This window comes from Lepidochelys kempii, chromosome 2 (assembly GCF_965140265.1).
Source record: "Lepidochelys kempii isolate rLepKem1 chromosome 2, rLepKem1.hap2, whole genome shotgun sequence".
Lineage (NCBI taxonomy): Eukaryota > Metazoa > Chordata > Testudines > Cheloniidae > Lepidochelys > Lepidochelys kempii.
Window position 1 is genome coordinate 19,656,403 of NC_133257.1, and position 22,818 is coordinate 19,679,220.

At 43.7% G+C, this 22,818-nt stretch overlaps 1 long non-coding RNA gene across 1 annotated transcript in view; it reads right to left on the minus strand.

Moving 5' to 3' along the window:
- LOC140906360 (uncharacterized) overlaps positions 1-8,335 on the minus strand; it is a 33,771-nt gene extending 25,436 nt beyond the window's left edge. The window contains exon 1 of the long non-coding RNA XR_012157081.1: positions 8,157-8,335. This is a non-coding gene — a long non-coding RNA (uncharacterized lncRNA). The remainder of the gene's footprint in view (positions 1-8,156) is intronic.
- Between the last annotated feature and the right edge of the window lie 14,483 nt (positions 8,336-22,818).

A 22,818-nucleotide genomic window follows, 5' to 3' on the forward strand; every position in this document is an offset into this window, starting at 1 on the left:
GGACTCAGAGCTAGGCCCTGCCCCAGCCACACCTCCCACCTACTATATAGGGAGCATCTCAGAGGAGGGAGAGGGGGTGCGGTTGAGTGGAGCTCCCCTATTCTGCAATATGCTCCTCTAAAGAAATAAAGTCACCAGCAGTTCCAGCATCAATGCTGGCTGTCCCAGTTTAGCATCTCTATTCTGTCCCACCAGTCAGTGCTAGCTAGCCAAGCCAACAGCCCAGAGCCAGCCCAGGAAAATGTCAGGCAGACGTGACAGATGATCAGTGCCCAGCATCCAGGAGTGCTCCCTCCACGCTGCCTGACAGCAGTTTGGAAATGGCCCTGGCTCACTAAAAAATGATGAATTTTGGGATGCCAGTAAACGAATCATGGGAGTTCATTCATTTGAGCCCCAGGATTGCATTGGCTTCCCACAGGTGTCATCACCATGGCCGGGAGAAAAATCCCAGAATGCTTAGAGCCTCGCAGCGGAATACTGCACCATGGGATATCTACCCAGAATGCTGTGCAGTTATTCATATAAAGCATGGAGCTGTGTGGACACAAGGATTCACAAGGGAAGAAAGCTGGGACACTTTAATCAAAGTGTCATGGACACAATGTTTCACTATAGCTAAATCTATATCAGAGCAGAAAAACCTACATTGGAAGTATTTTCCTATGTGAACAAACCCTGAGGCACCTTTATGGCATAAATTACACCACCTCCTCAACTCTTCTAATCTATGCAGCATTAGAGAGCCACAACCAGCTCTCACACAAATTAATATGACGGTCTTGTGATTTCCTGGCTATATCGATCTGGTATTGGGATTTGGGTTTCTGTGTCGAAAATTATTTGTGTACACAGAATTACTGTCCATTTACTATACTCCTCCCCCCTGTTAATACATATGTATGTATGTGGGTTACATATATTATAGACTCTGTGTGTGTGCACATTCATCCACACAGCCTACATGTAACACCTGGTCGATACCTAAAAATTAGATTGACCTAGCTACATAGCTCAGGGCTCTGAGAAAAGTCATGCCCTGAGCACCTGAGTTAGATCAACCTAACCCCCACCGTGGACATAGCTGGACTGATGGAAGAATTCTAGCTACCACCTCTCGGGGAGGTGGATTGACGACGTCAAGGGGAAAACCCCATCTGCCGATGTCTGCGCTAAGGTGCAGCACCGTAGCTGTGCTGCTGTAGTACGGACCCACCGAAAACCGGGGATTAAGAGAGCTGCTGCTCTCATTCTCTCTTTAGCTCAGAGCAAGTCAGCTTTAACATTTACGACTATGAACTAGTCATAACACATCCTTTGGAAAAGGGAAACACAGGAAAGCCGCATGTAGCCCTCTAAGGCCCTGTCCAGAGCAGGATGAATTGGATACATCGAGTTAGACCCTTAATTCAGAATAGGGTTTGATGGCACAAAGGTAAAGATGTGAGAGCCCTGTCCACACTGCAGCTTCCAGTGGCCACGAATTACGGGTCTGAGTTTGGTCAGTAGAGAGGCAGCCTCTGGGAGCTGCTGTCTTCTGACGTACTGCAAACATCTGTACAAGCCCTCGCCTCCCGCTTGCCAGCTCCGTATGCTGAATGCTCCCATGAGTTCTCCGAGCACAGCAAGCCGGCAGGGTCATGTTCCTTCCCCTTCATTGGTATTCCTGGCATGAGGCAGGCTTGACAGCACATCACCAGGAGTGTAAAAATACACACTATGCTGCTGAAACAGTAGCAGCTCAAGAAGCCCATTGGCATCTTCACTCAAATATTTACAATTTTTATTAAAGCTAATGCTAAAAAACTATATAATACAGAGGTTAAGAAAAGAGTGTCTGCACATCTTCCTACACAAACTACCGGCCAGGATAAGCAAGCTGCTTCCCTGGATCATTTGGTATGCACCAGGCAGAAATTGGTGGTGAGGGGAGGTCAGTTTTTAACAGCAGGATGGGGGATCGTGCTGGGTTCTCATGGCTGGAATTAGCACCCAGATATAATGCTTTCCACTTTTCTTAGACCATTATGTCCTTAGATGATCCTTATGAAGTCTCAGTTTTCTTTCCCTATGATGTCCCCCTCCTCCCCCGCCCAACTTCTCAATGTGAAATCAGAGGGTGGCGAAAGAAACCGATACTGACAACCTGAAGCATAACGAAAGGAACTCTTTGCATCTCTTTCCAAGTCCACACTACAGTGCGGTACCCTTGAAAGCTCCATCGATTCTGCTACCATCTGTGAAGCCAGCTCCTAGATTGATTGAATTATAAGCAGCAGAAAATGCCTGCATTTGCATAAAAGTAACTGGCCGTCACTCCTCAGAAAGAGCTGCTGTATATTTTAAGATTATGGCCACATAAAAATAAAAATTACCCCCTTGAACTGGGCGCTGCTTCTCTCTCTACACAGCAGCCTGGCAAAATGCATATCGCAGCGAGCCAAGATAGAGGAATCTTTCCATATCCTGGAAAGCGGAACACTGCAGTGGGGGAGGCTTCCACTAAATGTTCATCTTCTGACACAATGAGTAACCTGGGCTCCGTTCCACAGACACTGGGAGCCAGGACTGGTTTTGAAACCAAAGTCGTGATTGCGGAAGCACCTCTGCACTGAGTCCACAGAGCTTGGGCTCCTGATTGTTGGCTGTATGCATGGATGCATGCTAGTTCCATTCGAGTGCTGCTAGTCCTCCAGTGCCTTCCCACAATTCCCCGTGTGCCCAGGAAGGACAGAGAAGTTTTCCCACAATTTGCTGGGAAATAATTCATGGAGGTCTCAGATTACCGCAGCACTAAGAATCATGAGATGTGCTTCCAGAAGCCCCAGCAACACACGCGAGTAAGTGCAGTGCCAATGTGGACACAGCAGCTCAAGTGATATTTCACTGTGTGGCTGCCCTCACTCAAGGTACAGTTACTAAGTGGAGATCCCAGCAAAGTTAACTGGAGTTAAGACACAGAGGTTAATCAGCAACACCTTGGTGTGTTAGCCCTGCTTAGTGAGATAAAGCCACGCACCACTGGTTTATTTTGGGAAGGTTCTCTGGCCTGTGTTATACAGGAGATCAGACTAGATAATCGCAATGGTCCCTTCTGGTCCTGGAATCTATGAATCCTGCCTCTGTGCTTTAACAGGCACTCCTCACCCGGGGTACAAGGACGGTACAACTCAATGGGTGAAATCCTGGTCCCACTGAAGTCACTAGGAGTTTTGCCATTGACCCAAATGGAGCCCAAGATTTCACCCATTGTACCTGGTGATTGGCTAAGTGGCTGAGAGCATGGTGATTTATCTTTCAACCTCCTGTCTTTGGCATGCGCCTCACCATACAAGAAAAAAAACTCTTCTGTAGACTGATAGGTTGCTTAAAAGCTCATCCCATGGAGAAAGTGCATTGAACATTTAAATAAAAACGGCAAAACCTTACCTCACTGCAAGCAGAGCTTGACCCCTGAAAAGGGAGACCAGTCCACTAGGGACTTCACTAGTGCTATTGATTTTACAGGGAAGATGCTCAGACACTACGATGATGGGTAGCAGGATAAAACCTCACAACAGACAGACGGAACATGAGCAAACAGATCAGACAAGACTATGCAATGTTGACCAGGGCAAGACACATTTCTGAGAGGGTGTCCAGGGCGTGCTCTGAGCCTGTCACTTCCCTTAATCAGACTCAACTTAAAACGGTTCCTCTACTGACTTGTCAATTTCAAGGCTTCACCCTACAGCAGTTGCTTAAAATGGACATGATTCAAAAACACTTTGCATTTATGAGTTTGATCTCTCAATATATGTGGGTCGGAGCCACTGATTTAACCACTGATTTAACCATTCTCTATGCCCAACCAGATTTAATTATGTCTCACTTGTAGAGCACAAGAATACAACCCCCAAAGTGTTCTCCTTTGTCTATTTTGTGTTTGTTAGTTATTTAGATTTACAACACCACCACCCCCCCCAAAAGGCACTTATCCTAACATCCAGGAAGCCTGACCAATACTCAAAGCAATCTCCACCAAGAACAGCAGTAACTAATTAAACCTCAGAGCAAAAGGAAAATATTCACCACCTTCCTTAAAGTCTGCCTCAAGCAACATTCCTCTAACAAGCCCCCAAGCAAAGCGGATTCTTGCAGCATGCCCTGAAGGCTAAACGTGAACACAGCAGCCCCTCCAGGTCCCAGACTTGCACACTGGATTCCGTTCCTACATGTGTTGAAGTGGTTTCTAAGACCACGTCTACATTACAAACTTCTGCCTGCACAGCTATCACTCAGAGAGGTGTGACGAGGCATGGTCCCCAGCTGGAAGAAGGCCCTAGCTGTTATGAGAAAAGGAGTACTTGTGGCACCTTAGAGGCTAACAAATTTATGCTAACAAATTGGTTAGTCTCTAAGGTGCCACAAGTACTCCTTTTCTTTTTGCGGATACAGACTAACACGGCTGCTACTCTGAAATCTACCTGTTATGATGGCAAAACTGTGCTTTTGCTGGTATAGCTTATTTTGCGTGGAGAGGGGAGAGGAATGGGGGTGGGCTCACTGCTGCTGGTATAAGCTATGTCCACTCTCGGAGTGCGCTTTGCCAATACAGGATACGGGAATACTTATACCTACTGTAGACAAGGCCTTACAAACACCATCCAATACAAATCTCTTCCTCTCGTCCCCACACAGAGCTTGATCTCTGTTCTGAAACATGCACAGAACTACCCAGTTCTAAGATATATTAACTTTTTCCTTTATGTGGCTGAATGGAGCTTGGGGTCTCCCTGTGAGAGGGCCTCAAAGAACTTCCTTTAAAAAAAAAAATATCCCTCACAGTTCTCTCTCTCAAAAAAAGCTAGAGAAGGAGAGTGAAACCAACTAAACGGCGGGTTTGGGAAAAACAGAGAGGGGAAGTGACTGAGGGGGTCCAGTGGAGGAAGGGAAGAGGCTTAAAAATTGATGAAGTTGCAAGTGGGTAATGATCTCACGACGGCAAACACCCAAAACGGAAAGAGTCTCTGGCATGGGGAGAATGGGTGGGGATCAGGAGGAAGCTAGGATTGCAAAGCACAGCCTCAGCACACAGGGAGAAAGTGGATAGTGGGTCAGAGATTAGAGAGTGGGTTTAAGGAGAGTTTTGACAATCAGGAGAGAAGTTTCCTGCATCAGATCCTGCAATAACTCACAACAGTGTCTAGCAAAAGGATGGACAGAAATCCCACTCTGCAACTTAAAGCATCCTAAAAAGTGGAGTATTGAGATAGCTCGTAGTCAAAGTCATTTGAACTGAAAATGGCAACTTTGTATCAATGCAGCGGCCCCTGGGAGAAGGAGAAACTGCTCTTGGTTTCCTGAGGATCTTCAGTGTCAAACACAGAAGAGACACTCAATTCACTAAGATTTACGCAACCAGCTTTTGTAAAGTAAACACCTAGCGCTATAGCACCTCTGTGGTCCCGGTACCAGTATCTCTTGGCTGCTTTGCTCATGCACATCTTCCTCCACAACCCTCTCCCTGGTATAACAGGGGACCATGATAGTGGCTGGTGCTGGGAGCCCCGCTGGTGCAGTTCTGGTGTACAGCACGGGCGTCTACTTCTAGCCTCACACATCTTTTCTCCGTTTCAGAGCCTCAGGTTAACCCGTAATAAAAATTGGGGATGACAATATTTACCAGTTTTGTAAAATGCTTTGAGATCCTAGAATGAAAAGTGCTATGTATCCAGATGATTATTGGTGCCTGAGGGTGTATTTGCAGGTGGCAGGAGTAGGACACTGCACCAGTTGGAGTAAAGGTGTAGGGTGAAATTCTCAAAAACATCTAAGTGACTTAGGAGCTTAAGTATCCTTCTCAAAAGGGCCTACGTGATTTAGAAAGTATACCCACTTTTGAAAAGGGGACTTAGGTGCTTTTGAAAATGTTATCCTTACCTGGTATGGCAGCCTTTAAATGCCTATAAATATACTACATAAGTCATTCAAACTGTTCTAATTGTATCCACTAGCCAGCCACTGAAACCACAGAGAAACCTTGCTAAACAAAGGGTGTCCTTGTCCACCCTCTTGATGAGCTTTTCAGAGAGAGAGAGAGAGAGAGAGAGCGCGCGCTCTGTATTGTTCTCAAAAACTTCTCAGTGCAAAGGAACATTTGAGAATTCACGAGGGTAAAAATATTTAGGAAAGTTGTTAACGCTTCTCGGAAACTTTGCGAGAGTCTATTATTTACAGGGCTGAGCGGCCGTTTGTAAAAGTCATTCGCAGTTCGCAGATTTAACCCACAGACATATTAAGTGCTAACTTACTAATAATGGCCTATGTGACTGGAAAGCCCCTTTGATTAGCCACCTCAAACTCAGAGCTGCACTGTGCAGCAGGGCGATACGCCTGAGAGCCATATTTGAATAACTCTACCTCTGACAGTGCACAGGGGAAGCACCAGAATATCACTTCCGGTTGGAATCCTCCCCTCCACAGAGAATACCCAAAAAGGTAAAGAGGGGAGGGGCTGGGATTTCCATTGCCTTACCCTCAGAGTATTTCCATCAAGCAATGGCAAAGAGCCTTTAGCAGCTCTTAAAAACTCATTTTTACCATCAGTGGAGCAGGATGACATGTCAAATTGGAGAATCTCTCCCAATAACATTCCTGAGACCAGTGCCCTGCACTCATTGACTGAGGAGAGATAAGATCTAGATTCTCTGGAAAGCAAAATGTTGTTTTGGTTTTTTTTTTTTTAAGGGCAATGATATGATTCCAATTTCAGCATTTTTGCAGTGAGAAGAGTCAGCCTCAGATGAACAGATGATGATGATTCCTGAACCGAAAGGTTTATAGAAGCAATCTCTGCTTCACTGTCAAACAACATAGCCATATCTACATAACAAATAAAATCAGACTGAGGACCCTGTTACAACACACTTCCCCTGAGCTAGTAACAACATGGGTCATTTTTGTAGCAAGGGTAGGGCATAATATTGTACCTATACTGCTGAATGGTGCTAAAGTCTTGGGCATATCCCATTCAGGGACATAGGAAAGTTCCCATTTACACTACTACATGGAACATGGTTGTAACTGGATCCCAACACTGCGCTAGAGGTAGAAGAGACAGGGAAACTTGTGATGGACAACAGGGATTCAAATCCGAAACTGGTGAATTAAACAAAGCAACAGGACAAGCAAGCATGAAGACAGAATGCCCATGCCAGCCTTCTCTCCTGTAAAAAACACATGACTCCCTCGCTCCCTGTACTCCACACGCTTCCCTCAGGAGCTCACCATCCAGGTCAAAGCTGCTCGCCTTGGTTTTTAAAACTCCACGACTCCCTCCAACTTCTTCACAGATCTTTGCCCCCTTCGCTCATTTAAGGCCAACCTCCATTCTGTCCCTCCACACAGCTTTGACGCTGGTGATGCCAGAGCCTTCTCCTCCGCGGCTCCTGACATCTCCTAGGTGCCCTGTATCGCTCCAATTCAGTTCTTCAGGTCTTTGCAACTATCACCTTCGAACATATTTGTTCTCCCTGGCCGAAGCTTCTTGATTGTTATTATTACTTGTTTTTTGTATTGTGGTAATGCACAGAGGCCTCATTCAGGAACAGGGCCCCACTACACCAGGTCCTATATATCACCTATGTCATCAGTTTTAACTATAACAACTCTTGGCATGGAAGGCTAGTGCATAGGCAAAGAGTATAAGGATGATGATCTGCAAATTCTACTAGACAGTGACTCATCCCAGAAACACACGTTTTATTCGTGTTTGTGTGTACTTGTATTTCCACACAGGGGTAAAGAGAAGGAAGCTCCAAAGGAGAATCTCTTGCTGACGGTTCTAGAGGAGAAACTTAAATTTGAAATAAAAATGCACCAATCTGAAGCTTAGCCTCAAGCTTCAACCTTTTGTGACGTACAAAAAGTTCTGCCACTCTTTGGTTGTGCTCTTGCAGACATGGACACATTAAGCAGCCTGGTTCCAGATCACCTGGACCTTCTTCTCTGAATGTATTCAAGAATTCAGATGAAATAATAAGCACAGATCCCCAGGGTAAAATCCTATCTTCACTGTATTCAATGAGAGTTTTGTCATTGATGTTAATGGGGCCAGGTTTCACCCCTTGTGCATCAAATGTAATATGCTCCCAACAAAACAGCTGTCTCCTTACCTGCTTCAGGACTCTTTCAGTCGCTATTCTGGAGAAGGGAATAAGGTGCTGGAAAGAAAAAAAAACAAACAGGAAAGCCACTAACTGCCAGTATTAAAAATATTTACAACTACAATAATTTAGCACTTCTAGTGTTTTCATTTGTAGGTCTCAAGATACTTTACAAATATTAATTAACTAACCCTCCCCATGCCCCACTTGAGGGAGGTGAGTATATCAGCATTAACTATATAGACATATAAACTGAGGGACAAAGAAATTAAATGACTTGCCAAAGGACACATGGCCAAACAGTGAGGGGCAAAAGACAAGATTCCTACCTCCCAGCTCTGTGTTCTAGCCACTGGACAACTGTCTCTCATATTTTAATATATACTTATGCTCCAGTACTTAAGTACTGTTAAGTAAACACACACAAACTCTACATGCCTATCAACATCATAACAATGTGAGTCATCCGTAATACTTATCTAATGGTGACCCAGCTTGTCTCATGGTTCACATTTTCCAGACAGATCTGTTAAGAAAACAAGAAGAAAGGAAACATTAATAGAGAAGTAAAATCAAGAAAGCATTTAGAGGGCACAGCTGGGACAGTAATAATGGAGCATGACAGAGGATCTAGAGGCAATCACGACTGCAGAAAGTAAACGGACGGGAGAATCATCTGAAAAATATCTTACTGTAAAAACACACACTCACTAAAGGAATTGGAGCCAGTCCAAAACCCCACAAAAAAGAGAGAAACAGGACAATTCTGCTTTGACTCTCTATTAAATAACCTGTTATAAGCAGCTGTTCTGAAGCGAGGTATATGATTCACATCTGTGCATTTTCTCACCTCAAGGGCGCCATTGACTTCATTAGGTTCAAAGGCAAAAGGGATCAGGTATCGGTATTTACTGGTGAAGATGGATACAATATCAACTCCATATAAAACCCCAAAGTCACCAAGCAAATGTGTTACAAGTTTTATTCTATGTCATTCTGATCCTTATACTGGGCCCATCAACATAGTGTCTGAGGGCCTAACTCAAACATACTTCTTTAAACACAGAAAGCTTAGGATTTCTGCAAGCACGGAGAATAAAACATTAGATCCCAATGACGGGTCTGCTCCCCTGCCTGGGCAAAGGAGGGTTTTCAATATATTGGGACAAGACCCTTTCATTAGCTGTGCTCGCTCGCATTTCGAAGCTGTACCAGTTTGGGAGCACTAAGCAATCGGGCTAAAATCCAGCAGCTAGATCACATATTCCATAATGTTTTTATGGTTGTAAACAGAGTAGTAGAAGGCTCATAAACTGCTCTAGACATCACCCCTGACAGAAATAGATTGTGTGCAAATATCCCGCTGCTTCGGTGCCAAGTGCCCTCCAAGATCTGATTGCAGAAGTCCCAGAGGAACAGTGTAATTAAAAACAATCACCTTGGCATGAACAGTAACTGAGTGAGTTTCATTGGTCTGACAGTGTTCCACGAAAGACAACTGTTACCCAGACATTGCACTAGTTAGGGACCAACATGGCCAATGGCAGCATGAAGGCCCCAATTCAGCAAAGCATTTAAGAAAAAGGACATCCTTAACTTTAAGCACATGAGTAATGCCGTTACTTGTCAGCAAAGCACTTAAAGCCTTGTCTACACACACAGTAAAAAAATTAATTCCTTTCAGTATATCAGTAGAATCAAAGTGTTACAATCTACCCCCTCGGATCCCTGGTGTGGGCACAGCAATAGCTGCATAAAAATGTTTATTACAGTATAGCCTCTCCTATCAAGGGAATAAGCTATACTGGTACAGTAATACCTAACCCTTACATCATGCTTTTCATCCATGGAGCCTGAACGGTTTACAAAGAAGGTCATTATCGCCATCTTATAGAAGGGGAAACTGAGGCACGGAGCAATTGAAGTGATCTACCTGAGATCACCCAGCAGGCCAGCAGCAGAGCCTGGAATAGAATAAGGTCTCCTGAGTCCCAGTCCAGTACGCCAACCGCATCCACATCAGGAATTATAGTGGTCTCTCTCTCAGTAGCAACAATTAACCAAAATAGTCATACCAATACAAAATCCATGTGTAAAGCAGGCCTAAAGTATGTACTTAACTTTAAGCATAAGCCTAACCCTAGCCCTCAGAGACTTCCACTGCTTTGGTGAATAGGGCTGGCATTACTCATGTGTTTAAAACTGAGAATGTGCTTAAGTGTTTTACTGAATCGGGGCCTAAAGCATGCATTAAGCTGCCCTCTCTACAACTCACAGACTGCAGCGTTTCTGACTGTCATGCTCCCAGTCCCTGCTAGCCTAAGAAAGAGAGACTGGAAAAAGGAACAACCCTAGGTTCATGTTGTGAGTAGATTCATTACAGCAGCAGGTCACTTGGTCAGGATCCTTTCCTGGCAATGCATTGTCTATAGCCAAAACAGCAGCCAGACTTTGGGATTACTAACAAATTATTCTTTTTTTCACACATCTTATTAACTTAGGCAACAGCTAAAAGCAAATTCTTAATCTTTCACACCCATTAATGTATGACCTTTCCATCCACTGACTGCATTTTGGCAAAGTCTGCTGAGATGCAAAATTTAAAAGTCAAAACCCTCTTAGAGGACTTTCTCAACATGTGAAATCTCTGATGATGGGGTGGGGGGAACACCTAAAGGGTCTCCCAAGGGGGCTGAGTCATAGCACATGCCTCCATCGGAGGTTTCACACGGGTGCTTCGGGGGGGCAAAAAAAACCCCAAACACCTCCACAACTTCACACTGCACAAAGGAAGAGAAAATCCCACATATGAATCACATGCATTGTACTCTCCCCCTTACCCTGCCCCTGAAATCTTTAATGGAGAGTCACTGAACCATTTCACATGAGCTATTGCAAAAACTCCCCAGACCAAAGAACAGCAGGTTTGGTTTCTGAGGTAGGTGTAAGAATCTCTCTCTCTCTCAAGATGGCCATGCAAATAATTTTTCCAAAAAAAGCAAATAATGAGTGAAACATTCCTGACATAAAATTGGCATTTATAATATTTAAGCAGTTTTAAGAAGGGGGTAGCAAAGCTTCTGCACATAAACTTCAAACTATTCTCACTGAGGACCTGAAAAAATAGAATATTCATATAGATAAAAAATGGACAATTACTGCATTAAATAAAAAAAAACACCCTTGTAAACTATTGGAGGCTATTATCTTATCAACTCTCACAGTCTAAGAAGGGCAGAAGGTCTGCACTCAGTTAGGACAGGACAGCTCTAAGAAAACCCAGGGTGTTATTGGTCATGAAGTGGTTGATTCTGTATGTAGCATTACTACTTCTGTGTCAGTTCAGAACCAAATTCCCCACAAGAGCACTTGGGCTCATGACGAGTCTCAGCGGGGACTGAACCTCAGCTCTTCAGGACCAAAACCAAAACCACAACCCCCTCTCTCTACCTCCTGAGCTAGAGAAGTAATACCTCTATGGGGAGCAGCCACTAGAGGGGGATGTAACACACTGAAGCCACAGTGCGACACTTCCTCCCTCCCTGGATGCAAAACTGAGGGTCTGACAACTGGTGATTCAAAGGGGGGGAAGGGGGTGAGCGGAACACCACACCCTCTTACTATTCAAGTGTCAGGGATCTTTGTATTGGTAAGAGGAGGATCTGAGTCCCACCCCTGCCATCACTAAGCTCCAAGATGGCCACTTACTTATTACCTGATAAGACCTGCAAAAATATGTTGTCACCAACGCGTAGATCAGAGCATTTCCCTGCTCTTTGTACTTTGTTGTATAACAGAATTTATTGGGAGTAAATTTAAGGCCTATGCACCATTTAAATCTCATTTAAGATTAGCTTAAGGGGAGACACAACCATTCTGCTGGCCCTCTGCACACACCTGAATCTCATTCTTACCCATTTAGACTCTTACCTGTAAAGACTACAATGCTTGTTTGTTCCTTATAACAGCACTTCCACAGATTTTAAAGGTCAGAAGAGCTCATTAGGATCATCTAGCTTGACCTCCTGCATAACACAGGCCACACAGAATTGCACCCAGTAATACGTACATCAAGCCCAGTAACTTCTGATCAGATTAAAACACATTTTTTAGGAGGAGATCTAGTCTTGAAAGACTGGGAATTTAATTTAAACAGGAGGCAGCGTCGCCTAGTGGACAGAGCACTGGACTGGGTGCAGAAGACCTGGGTTCTATTCCTAGCTCTGCTGAATGAGCTTGGGCAAGTCTCTTCCCACCCTGTGCTTCAGTTTCCCCATCTGTAAAATAGGGATAATGATCCTGATATCCTTTATACAGTGCTTTGAGATCTACTGATGAAAAGTTCCATATAAAAGATCGATCTCTCTCTCTCTCTCTCTATATATATATATATATAAACACACACACCCCCGAGTAGGATGAAAGGCTGTGTTGGGATTTGAACTAGAAGTTCCAAGGAATTTTTCACATGCCATATTGAGACCAATGAGCCACCTTTTGGGTCATTGGCCAAAATCTCTGAAATACACAGATGTCCTGCACCAGAACACTGGTTCCCAAACTTTTTTTTTTTTATTTTTTACACTGAGGCAATCCACCAACTGTATGGTGGTTTTGGGGATCCACCATTACCCCGCCTCCCCCTCCACTCCCCACTTTGTCCGGCCCCCAAGCTCCTCAGCATCCCAATCCCATTGCTCTCCCAGCCCTGCCCCTTCCTGCAGTGCCAGCCGGCCTCTCTCTCCCCCTACTATTGAGCTGCAGTCACTACCAGACTGCTGACAGTCAGCAGGACAGTGGGGTGGGAGGGGGTATTGTTTCATGGTCTCTGTGTGTATATAATGTCTACTGCAGTTTCCACGGTATGCATACGATGAAGTGAGCTGTAGCTCATGAAAGCTCATGCTCAAATAAATTGGTTAATCTCTAAGGTGCCACAAGTACTCCTTTTCTGTCTGCTTGCTGACTCCAGCCGCTTCCTCCGAACTTCTGCTGCCCAGGGCAAATCAGAACACAGAGGTAGTGGTCAGAGCACCTGGGACCCACCGTTTGGGAAGCACTACACTAGAGCAACAGCCCCTCTGGAAAGATGGACATTTAAAATTGAACCAGGAACGCTCAGCCCCCCCTCTCCTTGCAAATTCTCTGGCATGTATTTTATTTGCAAACATACTTTTCAGTCTATTGCTTTGATATGTTTCTATTGGTTTCTCTATTTTGAAATAATCCATCAAAACTGCATTTTAATTTTTTTTTTAATAACCATCATGTGAAAAATAAAGGTTGCGTTTGAACTGAATTAACTTCAACTATAATCTAGCACAAACACTGCTTTGCTGAGAATGGTATATTTTATACCATTATATATAATTAGATGCTTGTAACAGGATTCCTGTAAACTGAAGAAACCCAACTCATCAGTTCCAGACATAGGGCTGATCTACACTTCATTACATAAACACCCTGTGCAATGTAATTAAACCTACCTAAAACCTGGTGTAGACAGAAAACTACAGCGATGGAAGAACACCTCCCACCACTGTGGTAAGGATATGTCTACACTTAACCAGGGTGGATAAAAATCAATTTTAAAAAATGGATTTTTTTTATTTAAATTGGATATTTTTGATAAAATGCTTTTTGAGGAAAAAACTTATCCTAAGATAGTTTTAATTAAGACACCTTAAAACTCAAAGATATCTCATCATGGAATAGGGATTATAAATTCGAATTCTTAGCATGAGACAATACATTCATGTAACGTTTAAGAAAAGTTTGTAAATGAGTTCCAATAGTTCGTGGATTAGGGACCCAATCTTATGGGGTTCCAGGGGCTTCTGTATAGATACTTTAGGTTAATCTTTCTATCTACCCAATGGGACTCAGTGCTCAGTCTAGAAGATACCATCAGAGATGCTTAGTTTTGCAGTTCTCAAACTGTGGATTTGTATCTCCAGAGACAACATGCTTGTTAACAGCAAAAATGGTGGTTGTTTTTTTTGACAAAGTTTGTTTTTTAAAGATTTCATTTAACTGTTTTAGTTTAACAATTTTAACAAAAAACAACCCTGATTTTGAAAAACCTGAATGTTTAACTAAAAATCAAAAATTCATATGCTTGTTTTGTTAAAATATTATATGTTTGCTGTTGAAAAAAAAATCCAGAATATGTAACATTGTTTTAGTTAAATAAAACAATTTAAAATGTCTGTCTGGTGATGTTCTCCTCCTAATACAGCATGGCAAGAAAATCTTCCAAATATTAATGATTAACCTGTTGAATTGGAGACAGTTCACTTCCCAGTGACTTCATAAATATCTGCCTCAATTACCTTTGGTAAATGAAATAACCAATCATTCATTTTCCGATATAGCTGTAAAACTAATCTGAAAAGTTTTCAAAATAAATCACCTTAAAAATGTAGGGTGTACCTTCTAAAAATGAAACCTACATCTATCTCTGAGTTGTGAAGAATATTTATTAAAGTTATAACAACCAACAAAAATGCACTTTTATGTAGAAATCCAGGATTAAATTGAGTCTTCCTAATGAGTGATTTAAATCAAATCCACCCTGCACTTAACCCTGAAACACTGTAGAATTTCAGTATAGACACTTACCACAGTGACACGGGGGTTCTCCTATCACTGTCGGTAATCCACCTCTCCGAGAGGCCGTGGCTAGGTTGACAGAAGAATTCTTCTGTTAACCTAGTACCATCCACACCGTGGATGAGGTCACCTTAACTATGTTGCTCAGGGTGGCAACCTGTGAGAGATGTAGCTGTGCTGATGTAACTTTTTCCTGTGGATCAGCCCTCAGGGCATGGCTACACTTGCAGATGTAGAGTGCTTTGAGTTAAACCAACCCTCGTAGAGCACAGTAGGGAAAGCGCTGCCGTCTGTCCACACTGATAGTTTCAAGTGCACTGGCGTGGCCACATCTGCGGCACTTGCAGCGGCACTGGGTGCGGTGCATTCTGGGCAGCTGTCCCAGCATGCACGTGACTGCAACATGCTTTTCAAATGGGGTGGGGGGTGGAGTGTGTTGTGTGTATGTGGGGGGAGAAAGAGTGGGTTTTTGGGGGGCTGAGAGCATGTCAGCATGCTGTCCTGTAGGTTCAGACAGCAGCAGACCCTCCTCCCCCACACCTCTCTCTCACACACAGCATTCCACAGTAATGGTCGCTTTGTCTCGGAGGAGATAAGCAGCCGGCTGTCAGAAACAGAGCTTTCAAAGGGCATATCCGCATTCCTGCAGCAATTCAAAAACAATGACAAGTGGCCACTTGACTTACGGGGATTATGGGACGTTTCCGGAGGCTGATCAGAGCGCAGTAATGCAACACCTCGTTCACACTGGTGCCGCGGAGCTCCAGCGGGGGCGCAGCAAACGCTATTCCACTTGCCGAGGTGGAGTACCAGCAGCGCCGTAGCCGCGGAGTCAGCGCGCTCTACGTGCCTTGCCAGTGTGGACGGGGAGTGAGCTAGTGCGCCCGGGGCTCCTTTCTTGCGCTGTAACTCGCCAGTGTAGCCAAGCCCCAAGTGGCTACACTACAGCAGTGGTGCAGTACTTTTCTGCATTTCTAGTGCAGACAAAATCTTAAACTTCTAGGAAGAAACTTCTTTCGAACTGACTGAAGACGTAACCTAGCAGAGCCATTAGCTTAGGCAGATCAGTTCCACAGAGTAAGTGGGAACCGACCGTTACCTATCTGGAGTAGAAATCTATGCACCACTCTCTCTCTTTCCACCAGAAAATAAATGCACAGAGAAGTCACTTTACATCAGTCATCACCATTTACTAACATTTATCAATAATGGGCGGGTGGGTATTTTTGACCAAGAAAAAGCTTGAAGTGGAAGTTTTATTTGAAGAGAGGAAACTGAGGCAAGCTGCCTGAAGCATGGCCCCCATTCCAACCCCTTCCCCAAAGTCCCCACCCCAACTCTGCCCCCTATTCCAACCCCTTCCCCAAATCCCCCCTCCCGCCCCGCCTCCTCCCCTGAGCACGGGCCGCATCCACGTGTTTGAGACCCCTGTTTTAGACAGTAACTGCCTGACCTACAGCTTAAGTGCGCCCACCTCTGGGACAGAACACAGTTGCGGTTCAGCTCCACCGCAACAGCCTAGGCCAGGAAATTGAAAGTGGTGGGGTGGATTTAGCTTGGCCTACTGTAATTACACCCAAAGGCACAGGAAGACAAGGCTCCTGCCCCAAATTGTTTAATAACTATACCAGATTCTGCTCTCCACAGTTTATCTAGTTTGTCTTTCAACCACTCTGGTTGCCTAGGGTAGCTCCAAAGATAACTGAAGATCTGTACAGTAGCTGCTCATTCTAGTGTATTTATGCGTCAGAGTGTAAATATAGCTATCACCCAGATGTTTGCAACCATTAATTAATTTCCGGTTTTGGTTAATGAGAGATGCTATCTCAGTTATACAGCAGCAGCCTTGACTCAGCACTTGGGGGAAGGGGAGGAGATTGTGCTTGTTAATTTTCTTCGAAGGTCAGTAAAGTGACACCCCGGAAATGTTCTGTGTTGTTGTAACACCTAGCTCTGGTAAGCAAGGTACAGCGGCAACGAGCTGCATCTATGCAGTTGCCGCATCAAGACGACACCAAGGAGAGTACATTCGATAGTCACTAACTCCAAATGGGGATGCCTTTTATTAGCGAGTGAGTATGCAGAGAACCGAACGAAGCCATGCAATGAACTTCAGGGTTAACGAGCTCCATTTGAGAGACTGCATTCTGCAATCAGTGGAAAATACGAAGAGCATTTAAAATTGGGGTTTTTTTAAGCAATTACAAATAATGTAGCCATTTAAAGAGAAGATTCAGACTAGAGGGAAAACACAGTCTCTAATGCCTATGGCACAGGATTGGAGTCAGGAGATCTGGATTCGAATCTCAGCTCTGGCATAAGCTTCCTGTGTGACTTTAGGTAAGTCTTTTAATCTTTCTGTGCCTCAGTTTATCCATGAAAACAGTGATAATAACTGCACACCTCGAAGGCTGTGAGGTTTGATTTATTAGTATCTTTGAAGGGCTTTGAGATCCTCAGATGAATATCTCTACACAAGTATAAAATATTACTATGTTGAATTAAACTATTTGCTCCTTGAAAATAATTTCACACCTTTTATGTGGCAACTCAGGTGACAATTCCCATAGAGCTGTGATATTTCCCTTAAACAGCTGAGTTCCCACCTTCCTTATCAGTAGAACGTTCAGTGATCAAAGAGACCGACTCCTAGTTCTGGCTTCCAGTTCACCGACCTACAACAAAGCAGAATAACGAGTCTCTGATAACACTCTTTAAATAGCATGATTTGGGGACAGGAAGAGTATTAATAAGGATATAAAGTCTGATTCACTTATTCCATGCAAGCTTTTGCCAATTTAAAAATCTGATGATTTGTATCTAGTTATCAATCAAGACACTGTAAAAACCCCTCCTTCCAGCCAAGCCTCACAAATGGAGATTTTTCAGCCCACCTGCTGGGAGCAAATGTCACAAATAAGCCTCCCCCCCCCACATAAACCTTTCCATGCCCCTGTAACTGTGAAAGTGGAAAAAGAGCCTCCTTCTGTCTTTCCACCCTCCCGTTAATGGCACTCCCCACTTTGGAGGGTGCTTGTTGAGTGCTCTTGAGATCCTGCTTTATAAGAAACCAGGCCAGACACTCAGTCCACAGGAAGGGGAAAAACCACAAGTGCTCCATCTTCTAGGTTAGAAGGGCAGGGGGAGAGATTGGCATGACCTATTCCTCTAGTGTCTGGTGCTAAAACCATAAAAATGCCATTCAAACAGAGAATTTTCCTCATGCTGCCCATTCAACGGGCCATGGTTAGGTCTCAGACTTCAAAAAGGCCACAGATGCTGCAGTAATGGGATCTGAGTTAGGTGACTTGGCAAATAACATGAGAGAACTCCAATGTCTACAGTGATCTATTTCAGTGACAGCATATTGCCCCATTCTCTGTGTCCCAGCAAAGAACCTGATTCCCAAATGCTGAGCCTTTCTACTTTTAATTAGTCTAATAAAAGGGTAAGATGATCTCCAAGTTCAGGGCCATGTTCTGGCTTTGGACAAATATGTGCCACTCAAACTAACTTCGCAGCAGGATCAACGTGGCTGAGGTCAGGACAGGACTCTAAATGGTGGTGCAGGGTTTTGCATCCCCTCCTCCTCAAATATTTGCAGTATTTTATTAATAAAATAATAATAATATTTCAAATACACATCTTGTATCCATAAATTCTTTGCTAACTTTGGCTGCATCCTGAAACCTTGATTCACAGAAGTAGGCCCACTGACGTCAAAGCTATTCTCAAGCGTAAGAGGTGCAGGATCAGATCCTGCTGTACAGACACACAAATTCCAGAAGTGGTCCCCAAATCTTTTCCCCACACGTCCCAGAGCTATTTCTGTCATCACTGTGCAAGGGTATTTACGTGAGTATTCTGTTAGTTCTAGTGGAACCTCTGCTTTACAAGACTAAACAGTTCATTATTACAGGGCATTTCTCTTGGTGAGTGGAAACACACGTGGAAAGTAAGCAGATGCATTGCCCTCAATTCATACTCTCCATCACCCATGATGTTATTTAGTTATTTTAAACAAAGCCTCCTTCTGATCTTAGTTATGGTGCTGTAACGGTACTGGTGTAAAGCCAGAGTAACTGAGACCAGAATCTTCCCCAGAGTTTTTTGTCACCAGGAAAATGTTTGAAAGTTTAAGATGGTGAACATAAAAGCCACATATCATTCTGGCTCCAACACAAATAAACGGGGATGTTTTCTTTAGCATTTGTATTTTGGCACTAGAGAGATATGTAGACCATTCCCTGTGCATTGTGAAGATAGTTACAGTAAGATAATAAAAATCAAAAGGATTTGTTAGCCATAACTGGCAGTTACCCTGATCACAGGTGGCTATTGTTCCCATGTTTAATCTCTGCAAATCAGTTTAAAAGCAAATCACCAGCAGGACCTGAAAAAAGTGACACACACTAGCCAGTCCCCAACAAGATGCTCTCCCCAGACCATTGGCAAAACCATTCATTGCTGCCTTCCTAAATCTACAGGCTGCTCCAGTGCTTCTGATACAGCTCATAGGTTTGCCAGGCTGCAGAAGAGCAAAATTAACAAGACACTGCTCATTTTCATGCTGCTAACTCTGAACACCGGGGGAAGCAACACAAAGTTCTAACCATTCAAGAAGGGAGAAGTGCATCTGGCTGGAACAGTTTTTAATGACTCGTAACTTTTTGAAACTTGTGAACCAAAATTTTCCAATACGTCCCAAAAACATTTTTGGTATGGAAGTCACCGTTTGACAGCCAGTAGTAAATGAGGGTACGTCTTCACAGCAACTGGACACCCGCAGCTGGCCCGTGCCAGTCGTCTCAGGCTCGTGGGGCTGTTTCACTGCTGTGTAGACCTCCAGGCTTGGGCTTGAGCTCTGGAACTCTCCCACCTTGCAGGGTCCTAGAGCCCCGGCTCCAACCCAAGCCCAGAAGTCTACACAACAATGAAGCAGATCAAGTCCTGTGAGCCCGTGTTGGCTGGCACGGGCGTCTAGTTATTGTGTAGATATACCCTGAGAGATTATCTATGTGAGGACAGAATTGGACCCTTGAAAATTAACCTATCTTGAAATGATCCAGGAACAACAAGAAAACAATTTTAAAGGATTTTTTAAAAATACTCACCTAACTCAAAAGCTAAATTAAAATTAAGGGAAAACTTAAGCTAAATATCAGGAAACATTTCCTGAAGATGCATGCGCCTGTGCAAAAGTCTCCCAAGGGAAAGTGGGGGAAGCTCTGTTACTTGGATCTGTTAAAGTTCGACTGACACAACGAGAGGAAGACTGCACTGACTCATCCTACATGGACAGGAACATGAATAAGAATACTGGCTGATCTAATGAGTCTTTTCCATCTCTAGCTTTTATGAGAAATGTTGTTGAAACTGTCAGACACACAAACACACTCCTTTGGACTGAGAATAAACAAGAAAATCTTTGGAGGAAATTATGAGTGTGTGGAAATCAAATCTGAATGCAATGTGCCCTGCTCATCCTACAGGATGTTTCTTTGGCAGTGGAAACAAGGGAAATCTGCAGTCTGGCAGGAAAAGTGACTCCCTCAAAGCTGGTTAATATTACTGAGCTGGTTACATTTTAAAACAACAGCTTGACACTTTGTGGCCAGCCCCTTCAGAATGCTATAAACAGCTTTTGATTTTCAACAATCTTCGCAGATCACCCTTCAAAGGAGCTAACAACCCTTATTAAAAATAGTGCAGTAACAGGCCACAATATTACAGCAGCAAACATTACTAGTTTCAGAGTAACAGCCGTGTTAGTCTGTATTCGCAAAAAGAAAAGGAGTACTTGTGGCACCTTAGAGACTAACCAATTTATTTATTTATTATGCTCAAATAAATTGGTTAGTCTCTAAGGTGCCACAAGTACTCCTTTTCTTTTTGCGAAACATTACTAGAGAACCATTTGTAACATTTTAAGACAGAGGTAGCAGGGAAAGGAGCCAACCCACTGCACTGGATGTTATGGAGGGCCCAAGTTAAAAATTAAATATTCTAAATTCATAGCTTACTTATTTCACTCTACGTCACTGGAAGATTTAAAAAAAAACCAAAAACCACACACACAAAGAAAACAAATTGTCTATTTAAATGGGCACTGAACAAACAGAGCAACAGACGCCAAGGAAAAACACAAGGAGAGATAAGCCACCAAATGTCACTTTCTTACACAATTACTTTTGACTCCATCTCTCATCTGCCAGGCATATCGGTTTCCCTGGAGACCTGCAGTGCGGGGATATGCCAAGGCAGGATTTCCATAGGTTCATGGACATTTGTATGTAATTTAGAATTATAAACAGATCCTTTCAAACAAAAAAAAATAAACCCCTAGTATTGCCTGACAAATGAATTTGGTGGAAGATATCAGACTGATGGCCCTGTTTATCCTGAAATAGCAACACCTCAGAGATGAGAGAAAACTTCTCCATACTGTCCTGTGGCCTGCCTCAACCTAGCCCAGGAGCATCTACCTCCAGAGGAAAAAAGGGAGTTTAGTGTCCAGGCGCATCCACTTCTCTTTCTCTCTGCTGTGACTGACAAGGGGCAACCCATACTGCCAACTGACGGCAGCTGTGTTTTGTGGACACATCTCCACTATTAAATGGACTAAGGCCACTAAGTTGCTTCACCTTGTTTAATGACAACTCAACAATCACAACCAGCAGGGCACAGAAAATCCAATAGCCCAGGGAGAGAAAAGGAGGCTTTCCTAAGCAAGAACCATCCACTTCTACAGAATTTAAACTTGGGTATATCCAGCCTTTGTGTTGCTAACTTAACCTTTCAGATGTGAAAACACCACAATGCTGTCTTCCTAAATCTACAGGCCGCTCCCATGCCTCTGCTTCAGCTCACGGCTTTGCCAGGCTGCAGAAGAGCAAAACTGACAGGCTGCTGCTCATTTTAACGCTGCTACTCCAAACATGAAAGATGTGTGTCAGTTTCACACTGCTAGACCTGGACAAAGATATGAGCAATAAGTAGCATTGGAGCTATTCACTGAGGATGACTATCTGCCTCTGGGTACATTTTTCAAGCCTTGCCTACTAGCGTTGGCTGGATTCCAACCAGAGGGACCTGAAAGAGCAAAGTTCCATGTTCCGCTATCAACACCTGAGCTATCAGCATCTCCCACTGCCCCCTGGACAGTGATTTTTACAAGCTTGTTGTTCCCTTTCCACTAGCAAATGATTTATCATCCTAAAGTTTGATCTGGGGCAGTGAAGAAATGTCTGTGTGATTTACTTCTTCCCAGGCCCCAAAACATCTGAAGCACTGCACATCACAGCTAAAACACCATGATCCCTACCAACAGAAACTTACGAATTCCTTTCAGACATAAGCCAAAGGAAAAAGGAAGGACAGACTGGGGTGACATCTATAAGTCTTCCATCCAACAAGCGCAGCTTCTGCTGGCTCCATGCCCAGGCTGCACAAACCCCTTAAAGAATAGGTATTAAATTATCTATCTGCCCAATGCACCTCAGCTGCCCCTTTTAGTAGACCAATATTTTTATCCTTCATTCTTCACAGATGTCCCATGATCATGTTTCAATCCCTGTAAATTATTTAGGAATATGATGAATCAGAGGCATTAGAGATGGAAAAGATGCACTAGCCCATCCCCTGGGGATCAGGGCTAGATGGCTCCCTGAGTTACGTTGTCAAACACTTGGTTCAGTCTCGCTATGAATCCCAGGAAACTCTGCTTCTACATCTTTCTTTAGGAGACTATTTCATAGTAATAGCTTTCCCCGTTAGCAAGTTCCCTCTGTTATTTCACTTAAGGTTTGCTGGTTTTATTTTCATCCCATTGCTCCTGTTTATACTCCTTGGGCCATATTCCACTGAGTCCTTGAGAGTGATATACTATCATCATCAGTACACTAGTCAAACATATGGGGCAAGATTTTCAAAAGTAACTAGCAATCTGGGGTGCTATCCTGGAGACACCTTAAAGGGGGGCCTGGTTATCAGAAAATGGGTGCTCATCACTTTCTGAAAAGTAGCCACCCAAAGTAGGGGCATGCAAAACCACCACTCA